Raw genomic sequence first — 9,765 nt, 5'->3', positions numbered from 1 at the left:
GCAGAGATTCAGATTAACACTTCATAAATAAGTTCTTTCTTTGTTGTACGTGAGGGAAGAGTTTAATGAGGAGAGGAGAAGTGAAGCTGTCTTTTTTTTGTGGTGGGGGGGATTTAGTCCTATTTTAAAAGAATCAATCTGGTTTTACTAATGAATTAATAAGCCGTTAACATACCATAAATAATATATTCAGAAATAATATATTTTCAAACACTTAATCCCTACTACATGCAAAGCACAATGCTGACCCCTTTGGGGTATCACAAAGATATATTGCAAAGTTTTTATTTTTGGTATGTTGAGGTATCTAGTCTCATAGGAAAAAGTTTGTAACTTATGGGAAGCTTCAATGTTTGAGAGGTTCCTGTTGGCCCTAGGAAACAAAAGTTTTAACCAATAGCCTTACATGAAGGAGCATATTCCTTATTACAGAATATGTAAATAGGACCTTCAAACGTTAGTAAGTTAATTCCACTTCTTTGTATTTTTAAATTAGTTAAATAAGGAGGCCATTTGACGAGGTGGTTCTTGTGCCCTGAAAAGCCTGTATAAGCAAACCAAAACCAAAGTGTGCAAATGCCTCAGTGTTAAGAAATGGAAACCTAAGGACAACCAGTCATAAGCAAGCAGACTTTCCCAAATAAGGCACCAGCTTACGCCTGTGAAAGAAAAAACAAAATGGTGTGAGTAGGGCTTCCCTCGTGGCACAGTGGTTGAAAACCTGCCTGCCAATGCAGGCCACACGGGTTTGAGCCCTGGTCTAGGAAGATCCCACATGCCGCGGAGCAACTGGGCCTGTGAGCCACAACTACTGAGCCTGCGCGTCTGGAGCCTGTGCTCTGCAACAAGAGAGGCCGCGATAGTGAGAGGCCCGCACACCGCGATGAAGAGTGGGCCCCGCTCGCCACAACTAGAGAAAGCCCTCGGACAGAAACGAAGACCCAACACAGCCAAAAATAAATAAATAAATAAAAATTAAAAATACAAAAAAAAAAATGTTGTGGGTATTGCTAAGAGAGCTCTCTGAAATGGAGCCTGGAGGCCATTGAAGAAGTATGACTAATGCACATCTCAGCCTGAGTGGAATCTGAACTTAGACCATTTGTTGTCTTAACACAGGCAACCAGAACATCTGCCCAATGTTCCAGAAACTCAAGATATTTATTGGACCCTTACCCTAAAATAACTCCTGAAAGAGTATCCCTTAAGGACAAATATTTCCTTTCTTGTGTCCAATCATAATTCTTGCCAGACAACTTTAACAACTTCGTGGTTGTGTGTGACTCTCTCTTCCCCAAAACACTGGGTTTTACCCGAATCTGTGTTTCTCTTTTTTTTTTTTCTTTTTTTTTTGGCCACACTGCTTAGGGGATCTCAGTTCCCCGACGAGGGATTGAACCCAGGCTGCGGCAGTGAAAGCCAGGAATCCGAACCACTAGGCCAGCAGGGAACTGCCAAATCTGTGTCTCCTGCGTTGCAATTCCTAAGACCCCAAATAAACTCTTTTCGTATTTGCAACCTTCTGCATTTCTTTGTCAACAAGCTATAGCCACTCAAGTAATTTCCTTGCTTTGCTTTGGCGTCTTCCCTATAAAGCCTTCCCTGAAAAATAATTTTCAGTAGAGCACATTTATGGATACTGGATTCCAGTCCTGTTCATTGCCTCTGAGGTTTTGTCATCTACCTACAAATTGGACTGGATCCTGAATTCTTCTAGGTTTCTCCAATATCTGAGTCACCAAGCTAACATTTCCACATTTCTCCCACTCTTCTGACTTGGAATCACTAAGAACAAAAACTGCCCTTTTCTCAAAGCTCTGAAAGCTGAAGCTGGATGACTTGATATAAACTTCAGAGAAATCGCCTCAACAGCTCATGTCCAGACAAACTTTGTGCTTTTTGCTCTGTGAGCCACTCAGAAAGTTCACTGGAACACCTTATGACATCAACCAGAGATAACAGGAAAATCTGTCAGATTGTCCCTGCCTCTCCTCATTCTGACTGAAGATGCTTCAAGCCTAATATCTAGAAATCTTCTCGACTAACTACTCCCTGGACTCAAAACCTTTGTTTATGGTCTGTTCTAACCATTAACCTTGTTTTTCTTTTGTATCCATTGTAATGTCTCTTATTAAATACATGATTGCTTGCACCATATAGGCCTGACTTTGGGAGTCCACCTGCATCACTGTCTCCTGAAATGAGATCCAACTCTTTAATTCAACTGACCTGTTCTCAGGATTAAGAGACTAGTTCAATGAGATATAAAACAATCTACCAACTCAGCTTCTGGGGAAGTTTCAAAGGCAGGAATGAAGGGTAGAAGAATATGGCACCCCAAAATATGCCTCTTTGGCATAAGGACTCTTTTAAGCTGACTGTTTAAAGAAACAGCAATCATAGGAGAATCTCTGAAAACATAGTAGAAGTTACCCTTTTGAAATGGAAATTTACGTTTATAAAGGAAAGCTCCATTTGTAAGGATGTCTCTCTCTCTATACCTGGCAGAGAAAGATGACTAAATCACATGAAATCTTATCACTGGGGAAAGAAGACATTGATTTGATGGACTTCCCTGGCGGTCCAGTGGTTAAGACTCCATTCTTCCTGGGTATAGCCCAGTGTACAGGAGGTATACAGGTTAATAAACTATCTGTTTTTCTCTTGTTAATCCATCTTTTATTACAGGGAATCTCAGCCAAGAACTCAGAAGTGTAAAGGAAAAATTATTTTTCCTCCCCTTTGGTATGATTCCATTTTTACAGGATACCTAGAATAGTCAAATTCATAGAGACAGAAAGTAGAATTGTCACCAGTGGAACAGCGATTTCCTCGGTTCTTGTCCTCTCGAGGGGAAGAATTCAGACAAGAGACATAAAGCAGTTTCAAGCAGCAAGAGTTTTATTAAGCAAAGTGAAAGTACACTCCCAGGAAAGGATGAGAGAAGACTGTCTGGAAACCAGAAGCAGCCCCACAATGGGGGTAGGGTTTGTTTTTAAGAGTGGTGGAAAGTCCCTCTCTGTGTCCTGTGTCATTTGACTGACAAGTTGATTGACAGCTTTAGGTTATACAACTTTTCTCCTTGTGTGCAGGTGCTTACCCTTAAGGACCCAAGTGAAACTCATGGCGGGGGGCGTTGAGGGGCAAAAATCGCAATGCTAATTTATTACAAATAAGGCATAATGAACCCGGGTTACTTTGAGTCACACTTTAGGTCTTGGTGCTCCTGCGCCAACCTATGCTGGCAGATTTTATCTAGCTTGGTCCTGATAAGGCTGGAAACCTAGCAGTCCTTGACCACTAAAGGGAGGATCTCCGGGCATGTTCTGATCACCAGTGTCCAGGTCGGGGAGGGAAAGATGACCCCGTACAGGACAGGGTGGGGACCTGCTCACGTCTGACTAGCTACCTAAAAGAATGGTAGTTGCCAGTGGCTGGCGGAGGGAATTGGGAGTTGCTGTTTAATGGGAACAGAGTTTCAGTTTGGGATGATGGAAAAGTTCTACAGATGGATGATGGGGATGGTTGGACAACAATGTGGGGTTTTTTGTTTTTGTTTTTTTAATTTATTTATTTATTTTTGGCTGTGTTGGGTCTTCGTTGCTGCATGTGGGCTTTCTCTAGTTGCGGTGTGCGGGCTTCCCATTGCGGTGGCTTCTCTTGTTGTGGAGCACGGGCTCTAGGCGCGTGGGCTTCAGTAGTTGTGGCACGTGGGCTCAGTAGTTGTGGCTCACAGGCTCTAGAGCGCAGGTTCAGTAGTTGTGGCGCACGGTCTTAGTTACTCCGCGCATGTGGGGTCTTCCCGGACCAGGGCTCAAACCCATGTCTCCTGCATTGGCTGGCGGATTCTTAACCACTGAGTCACCAGGGAAGTCCCACAACAATGTTAATGTACTTAATGCCACTGAACTATACACTTAAAAATGATAAGTTTCATGTGTATTTTACCTCAATTTTAAAATATTTAAAGAAAAAAGATTTTTAAGTTAACAAATGATCTGTATAGGATTCCTGGATTTAGAGGTTTTGCTTTGCCTGCTGGTTGGCTCATTTATACAATTGAATTCTCATGTCCAGCTCCAGCTCCCTCTCCAAATTTGCCTATTTCATCATTCTCTTGGTCTCCCACTCTCTCAGAGCCTGAACATCATCCTTGGCTCTAGCCATTTCCACCCTTCCCACATTTGGACAATCACCAAACCTTGACCTCTTCAAGCTGTCAGTTGCATCTGTTCCTTCCCACAGCCAATATTGTAGCTTACCCTTTGTCATCTCATTTTCTCATCATACCTAATCTTACCTTCCTCCACTAGATTCTAAGTGCCACTGAGATACAGGCCACGTTATACCTTTTCAGAATGAGTTTTAAGTCAAATAGACCTTAAATCCTAATTTGGCTATTACTTTCTAAACTTTGGAAATTTACTTACCCTCTCTGTCAATTTTTTCAGTTGAAAAATGAGAAATAAGATTACCTATTCAATAAGTGGGTATTGCGTTCCTATTGTGCACCAAGTACTGGTTTGAGTGAAAAAGACAGTTAAAGGTCCTCTCTATGGCTCTTCTTTTTTTTAATTTTTATTTATTTATTTGGCTGCCTTGGGTCTTCGTTGCTGCGCGTGGGCTTTCTCTATGTTCGGTGAGCAGGGGCTGCTTTTCCTTGCGATACACAGGCTTTTCATTGCATTGGCTCCTCTTGTTGCAGAGCACGGTACAGGCTCTAGGTGCGGGGACTTCGGTAGTTGCGGCACGTGGGCCATAGAGTGCAGGCTCTGTAGCCGTGGCGCACGGGCTTAGCTGCTCCGCGGCATGTGGGATCTTCCTGGACCAGGGATCAAACCCACGTCCCCTGCATTGGCAGGCGGATTCTTAAGCACTGCGCCACCAGGGAAGTCCCTTTTATGGCTCTTCTATTCGAGCAGGTATAGATGTCTGACATGAACTAAATGACCCAAAGTTAGCCTGGATGCCAGTTTGAGCCTGATGCTCAAAACAGGCTGAAATATTTGAAGGGTTTGAAAGAAGGTGATTGTATTTCGCATGTAAAAGGAATGTAAACAGTTTGTGGCCAGGAGGAAGACTGTGACAGATTAAGGTGTACAAAATTCTTTGACGTGCCTATTGAAAAGTGAGGTCTATTCTCTTTTTGAATCTGGCTGGGTTTTGTGATTTCGCCAATGAATGGAATACTGAAGTGTCAGTTTCAGGCCCAGGTGTTAAGAAACTGGCAACTTCTACTTCCTGTCTCTTGGAATCCAGATGCCATGCTGTGAGGATGAACATTCCTACTCCCTTGCATGCGGCCGTGCTATAAACTCCGTACTTTCCTTCACCACAACCTGGTGTTAGTAGGTTGGCTTTGCTGCACTGAGGGCGAACATTTTTAGAATAAGGATGAGCAATCAGTACCACCATATGCTGAGTCCTGTGAGTGCTCCTAGTGAGATACCCAACCTGAGGGGGACCTTGGGGACCCCTAACATACTGCCTAAAACAACTTCTTTCCTTCGTGTCTCTTTGGAATGCACTCTTGCCCTGGGAGTCTGCTGACAGTTTCCAGGACATGAGGAGATAAAATGCCAGTGTTTCTTTAAAAGGAAAAAGACATATAGGTCATGAGTGCAGAGAATTCTTATTTACTCACCAATCCCAGAACTGTTCTGGGTATCATTCAGACAGCCAGAATTCTATTTGTGTGGGATTCCCTAAACACCACCTGCACCCCTCATAGGTCTGTGAGAACATTTGGTGGTGACAGGATTGATGAAGTATCTTACAGTGGGGTGCCCATCCCACGTCAACAGGAATATATTAAGCTAAATGAGGGAAAGTCAAACATTCCAATATAGGTGAAAGGTATGTCAGTCTTTTGATATCATTGAAGTGGCCACTCAATTCTTTGAGGAATTAAAAGCAACTCTTGGGCTTCCCTGGTGGCGCAGTGGTTGAGAGTCCGCCTGCCGATGCAGGGGACACGGGTTCGTGCCCCGGTCCGGGAGGATCCCATGTGCCGCGGAGCGGCTGGGCCCGTGAGCCATGGCCGCTGAGCCTGCACGTCCGGAGCCTGTGCTCCACAACGGGAGAGGCCACAACAGTGAGAGGCCCGCGTACCAAAAAAAAAAAAAAACAAAAAAAAGATAATTATAAAAGCAACTCTCCTTGTTTTACAAATCTGGTCTTTATAGGACCAGAGGTGTGGTTCCAGAAATAATCCAAAACCCACCAATCTTTTTACCACTCCCCAGACCTCCCATATTAAGAGGCTTGTTACTTATATTTGTGTTCTGCAGGAACTAAGGTCCCCATGCAGGTGGAGGATGGTAACTGCAGGCTGAGACCCCAGACTGATCAGAACCTAAGGAATGATATTTCCCTGGCTGTTACCCAAAAACTGCGTCTGCCTTTGGTGGTTGTCGAGCCAAAAGACGCAGTGAAGCCAAAGATGGGGAGAAGGAGGGACTTATTATTACTTGAAGAACAGCAGGGACCTTTCCCAAAGCCGTGTCTCCCCAAACAGCAAAGTTGGGGAAGTTTTAAGCTAAGGGCGCATGTATATTCATGAAGGGGCTTGAGCAGAGGAGAATTCAACATAGAATTGGGGCAAAGGTCAACAGAGTCCAAGCTTTAGTTGATTAAAGTCAGGAAGGCCAACATCATCATTCCGTCCTCCACCTGGGGTGGGGGTCTTAGTTCCCGCAGAACTCAAAAGACTGTATCAGATTGTAATGTATATCCTTGAGGAGGAACTAGGACTCTGTTTTACCCTTGAACTATTATTTCTTGACTGCTTTCCCTTTGTCCCTGCATTCCCTTACTTCCCTTAAGATCATTAATTACTGAGAACTGTTCGAGGGCAAGCATTGTGGCCAGACTTAGATCTCAGAATGACTTCTTTTATGTTAAGAAAGCCATGCCTAGTTCTCTATCTCCAGGGACCCCCCAGCCTATGTGCTTACATATATGGTCTGTGTCCAGGGTTCTTGGCTCACAGTTCATAAAACTCTTAGAATTTCCTGAGCAATGGGAGCATCTTTTGTAATAATGAGACAGGAGAGAAGGGGGCAGGGCACAACCTTTAAAAGAATGACTTATCCTTTGAGGATACAACAAAAACTGTTTAGAACCGATTAGGCCCAAGATGGCAGAAGATTCGACTTCCAGTAGACCTTGAGCTTCATTATACTGTTCAGTGTAATTGATTAGCTATATGACACACCCACAGGCACCATGACAGTTCCGAGGCTGAGCATAAAAGGCCAAAAAGTGGTCAGTGGCCCAATTCCTGGAACCGCCCACCTTCCCCAAAATAGTTGGAATAATCCTCCCACTTGTTAGCCTATGAAATTACCCGGCCCATAAAAGCAAACCACCCCCATATTTCAGGCTGGTCTCAAGCCTTTTGAGATGGACCTCATTCTGTTGCAAGAAGGGGGACCCCTTCCAGGGCCCAAGAGTGGGCTCTTGTCTAACAATCAGAAATGAATTATCCGGATAGCCTCATCCACCAGAGGGCAGACAGTGGAAGCAAGAAGAACTACAATTCTGCAGCCTGGGGAAGGAAAACCACATTCACAGAAAGATAGACAAAATGAAAAGGCAGCAGACTTTATACCAGATGAAGGAACAAGATAAAACCCCAGAAAAACAACTAAATGAAGTGGAGATAGGCAACCTTCCAGAAAAAGAATTCAGAATAATCATAGTGAAGATGATCCAGGACCTCGGAAAAAGAATGGAGGCAGGGCTTCCCTCGTGGCGCAGTGGTTGAGGGTCTGCCTGCCAATGCAGGGGACACAGGTTCGTGCCCTGGTCCGGGAGGATCCCACATGCCGCAGAGCGGCTGGGCCCGTGAGCCATGGCCGCTGGGCCTGCGCGTCCAGAGCCTCTGCTCCTCAACGGGAGAGGCCACAGCGGTGAGAGGCCTGCATACCGCAAAAAAAAAAAAAAAAAAAAAATAGAATGGAGGCAAAGATCGAGAAGATGCAAGAAATGTTTAACAAAGACCTAGAAGAATTAAAGAAAAAACAAACAGAGATGAACAATACAATAACTGAAACGAAAAATATATTAGAAGGAATCAATAGCAGAATAACTGAGGCAGAAGAACGGATAAGTGACCTGGAAGACAGAATGGAGGAATTCACTGCCACAGAACAGAATAAAGAAAAAAGAATGAAAAGAAATGAAGACAGCTTAAGAGACTTCTGAGACAACATTAAATGCAACAACATGTGCATTATAGGGGTCCCAGAAGGAGAAGAGAGAGAGAAAGAAAATATTTGAAGAGATCATAGTTGAAAACTTCCCTAACATGGGAAAGGAAATAGCCACCCAAGTACAGGAAGTGCAGAGAGTCCCAGGCATGATAAACCCAAGGAGAAACACACCAAGACACATAGTAATCAAATTGACAAAAATTAAAGACAAATTATTGGATGCAACAAGGGAAAAATGACAACATACAAGGGAACTCCCATAAGGTTAACAGCTGATTTCTCAGCAGAAACTCTACAAACCAGAAGGAAGTGGCAGGACATATTTGAAGTGATGAAAGGGAAGAACATACAACCAAGATTACCTAGTAAGGATCTCTTCAGATTCGACAGAGAAATTAAAACCTTTACAGACTAGCAAAAGCTAAGAGAATTCAGCACCACCAAACCAGCTCTATAACAAATGCTAAAGGAACTTCTCTAAGTGGGAAACACAAGAGAAGAAAAGAACCTACAAAAACAAACCCATAACAATTAAGAAAATGGTAATAAGAACATATATATCGATAATTACCTTAAATGTCAATGGATTAAATGCTCCAACCAAAGACACAGGCTCGCTGAATGGATACAAAAACCAGACCCATATATGTGCTGTCTACAAGAGACCCACTTCAGACCGAGGGACACATACAGACTGAAAGTGAGGGGATGAAAAAAGATATTCCATGCAAATGGAAATCAAAAGAAAGCTGGAGTAGTAATACTCATATCAGATGAAATAGACTTTAAAGAATGTTACAAGAGACAAGGAAGGATGCTATATAATGATCAAGGGATCAATCTAAGAAAAAGATATAACAATTATAAATATATATGCACCCAACATAGAGCACCTCAATACATAAGGCAGCTGCTAACAGCTATAAAAGAGGAAATCTACAGTAACACAATAATAGTGGGGGACTTTAACATCTCATTTACACCAATGGACAGATCATCCAGACAGAAAATTAATAAGGAACACAAGCTTTCGGGCTTCCCTGGTGGCGCAGTGGTTGAGAATCTGCCTGCTAATGCAGGGGACACAGGTTTGGGCCCTGGTCTGGGAGGATCCCACATGCCGCGGAGAAACTAGGCCCGTGAGCCACACCTACAGAGCCTGCGCGTCTGGAGCCTGTGCTCTGCAACAAGAGAGGCCGCGATAGAGTCCCACGCACCACAATGAAGAGTGGCCCCCACTTGCCACAACTAGAGAAAGCCCTTGCACAGAAATGAAGACCCAACACAGTAAAAATAAATTAATAAACTCCTACCCCCAACATAAAAAAAATAATAATAAGGAGCACAAGCTTTAAATGACACAATAGACCAGATAGGTTTAATTGAAATTTATAGGACGTTCCATCCAAAAACAGCAGATTACACTTTCTTCTCAAGTGCACATGGAATCTTCTCCAGGATAGCTCACATCTTGGGTCACAAATCAAACCTCAGTAAATTTAAGAAAATTGAAATCATATCAAGCACCTTTTCTGACCACAATGGTATG

At 43.4% G+C, this 9,765-nt stretch overlaps 1 protein-coding gene across 3 annotated transcripts in view; it reads left to right on the top strand.

The window, feature by feature from the left end:
- EEIG2 (EEIG family member 2) overlaps window positions 1–9,765 on the top strand; it is a 150,478-nt gene that overhangs the window by 127,479 nt on the left and 13,234 nt on the right. The gene's annotated exons all lie outside the window — the stretch shown is intronic.

This window comes from Tursiops truncatus, chromosome 1, assembly GCF_011762595.2.
Source record: "Tursiops truncatus isolate mTurTru1 chromosome 1, mTurTru1.mat.Y, whole genome shotgun sequence".
NCBI lineage: Eukaryota > Metazoa > Chordata > Mammalia > Artiodactyla > Delphinidae > Tursiops > Tursiops truncatus.
Note: the sequence above shows the minus strand (reverse complement) of the source record. Positions and strands in the feature narration are given on the sequence as shown.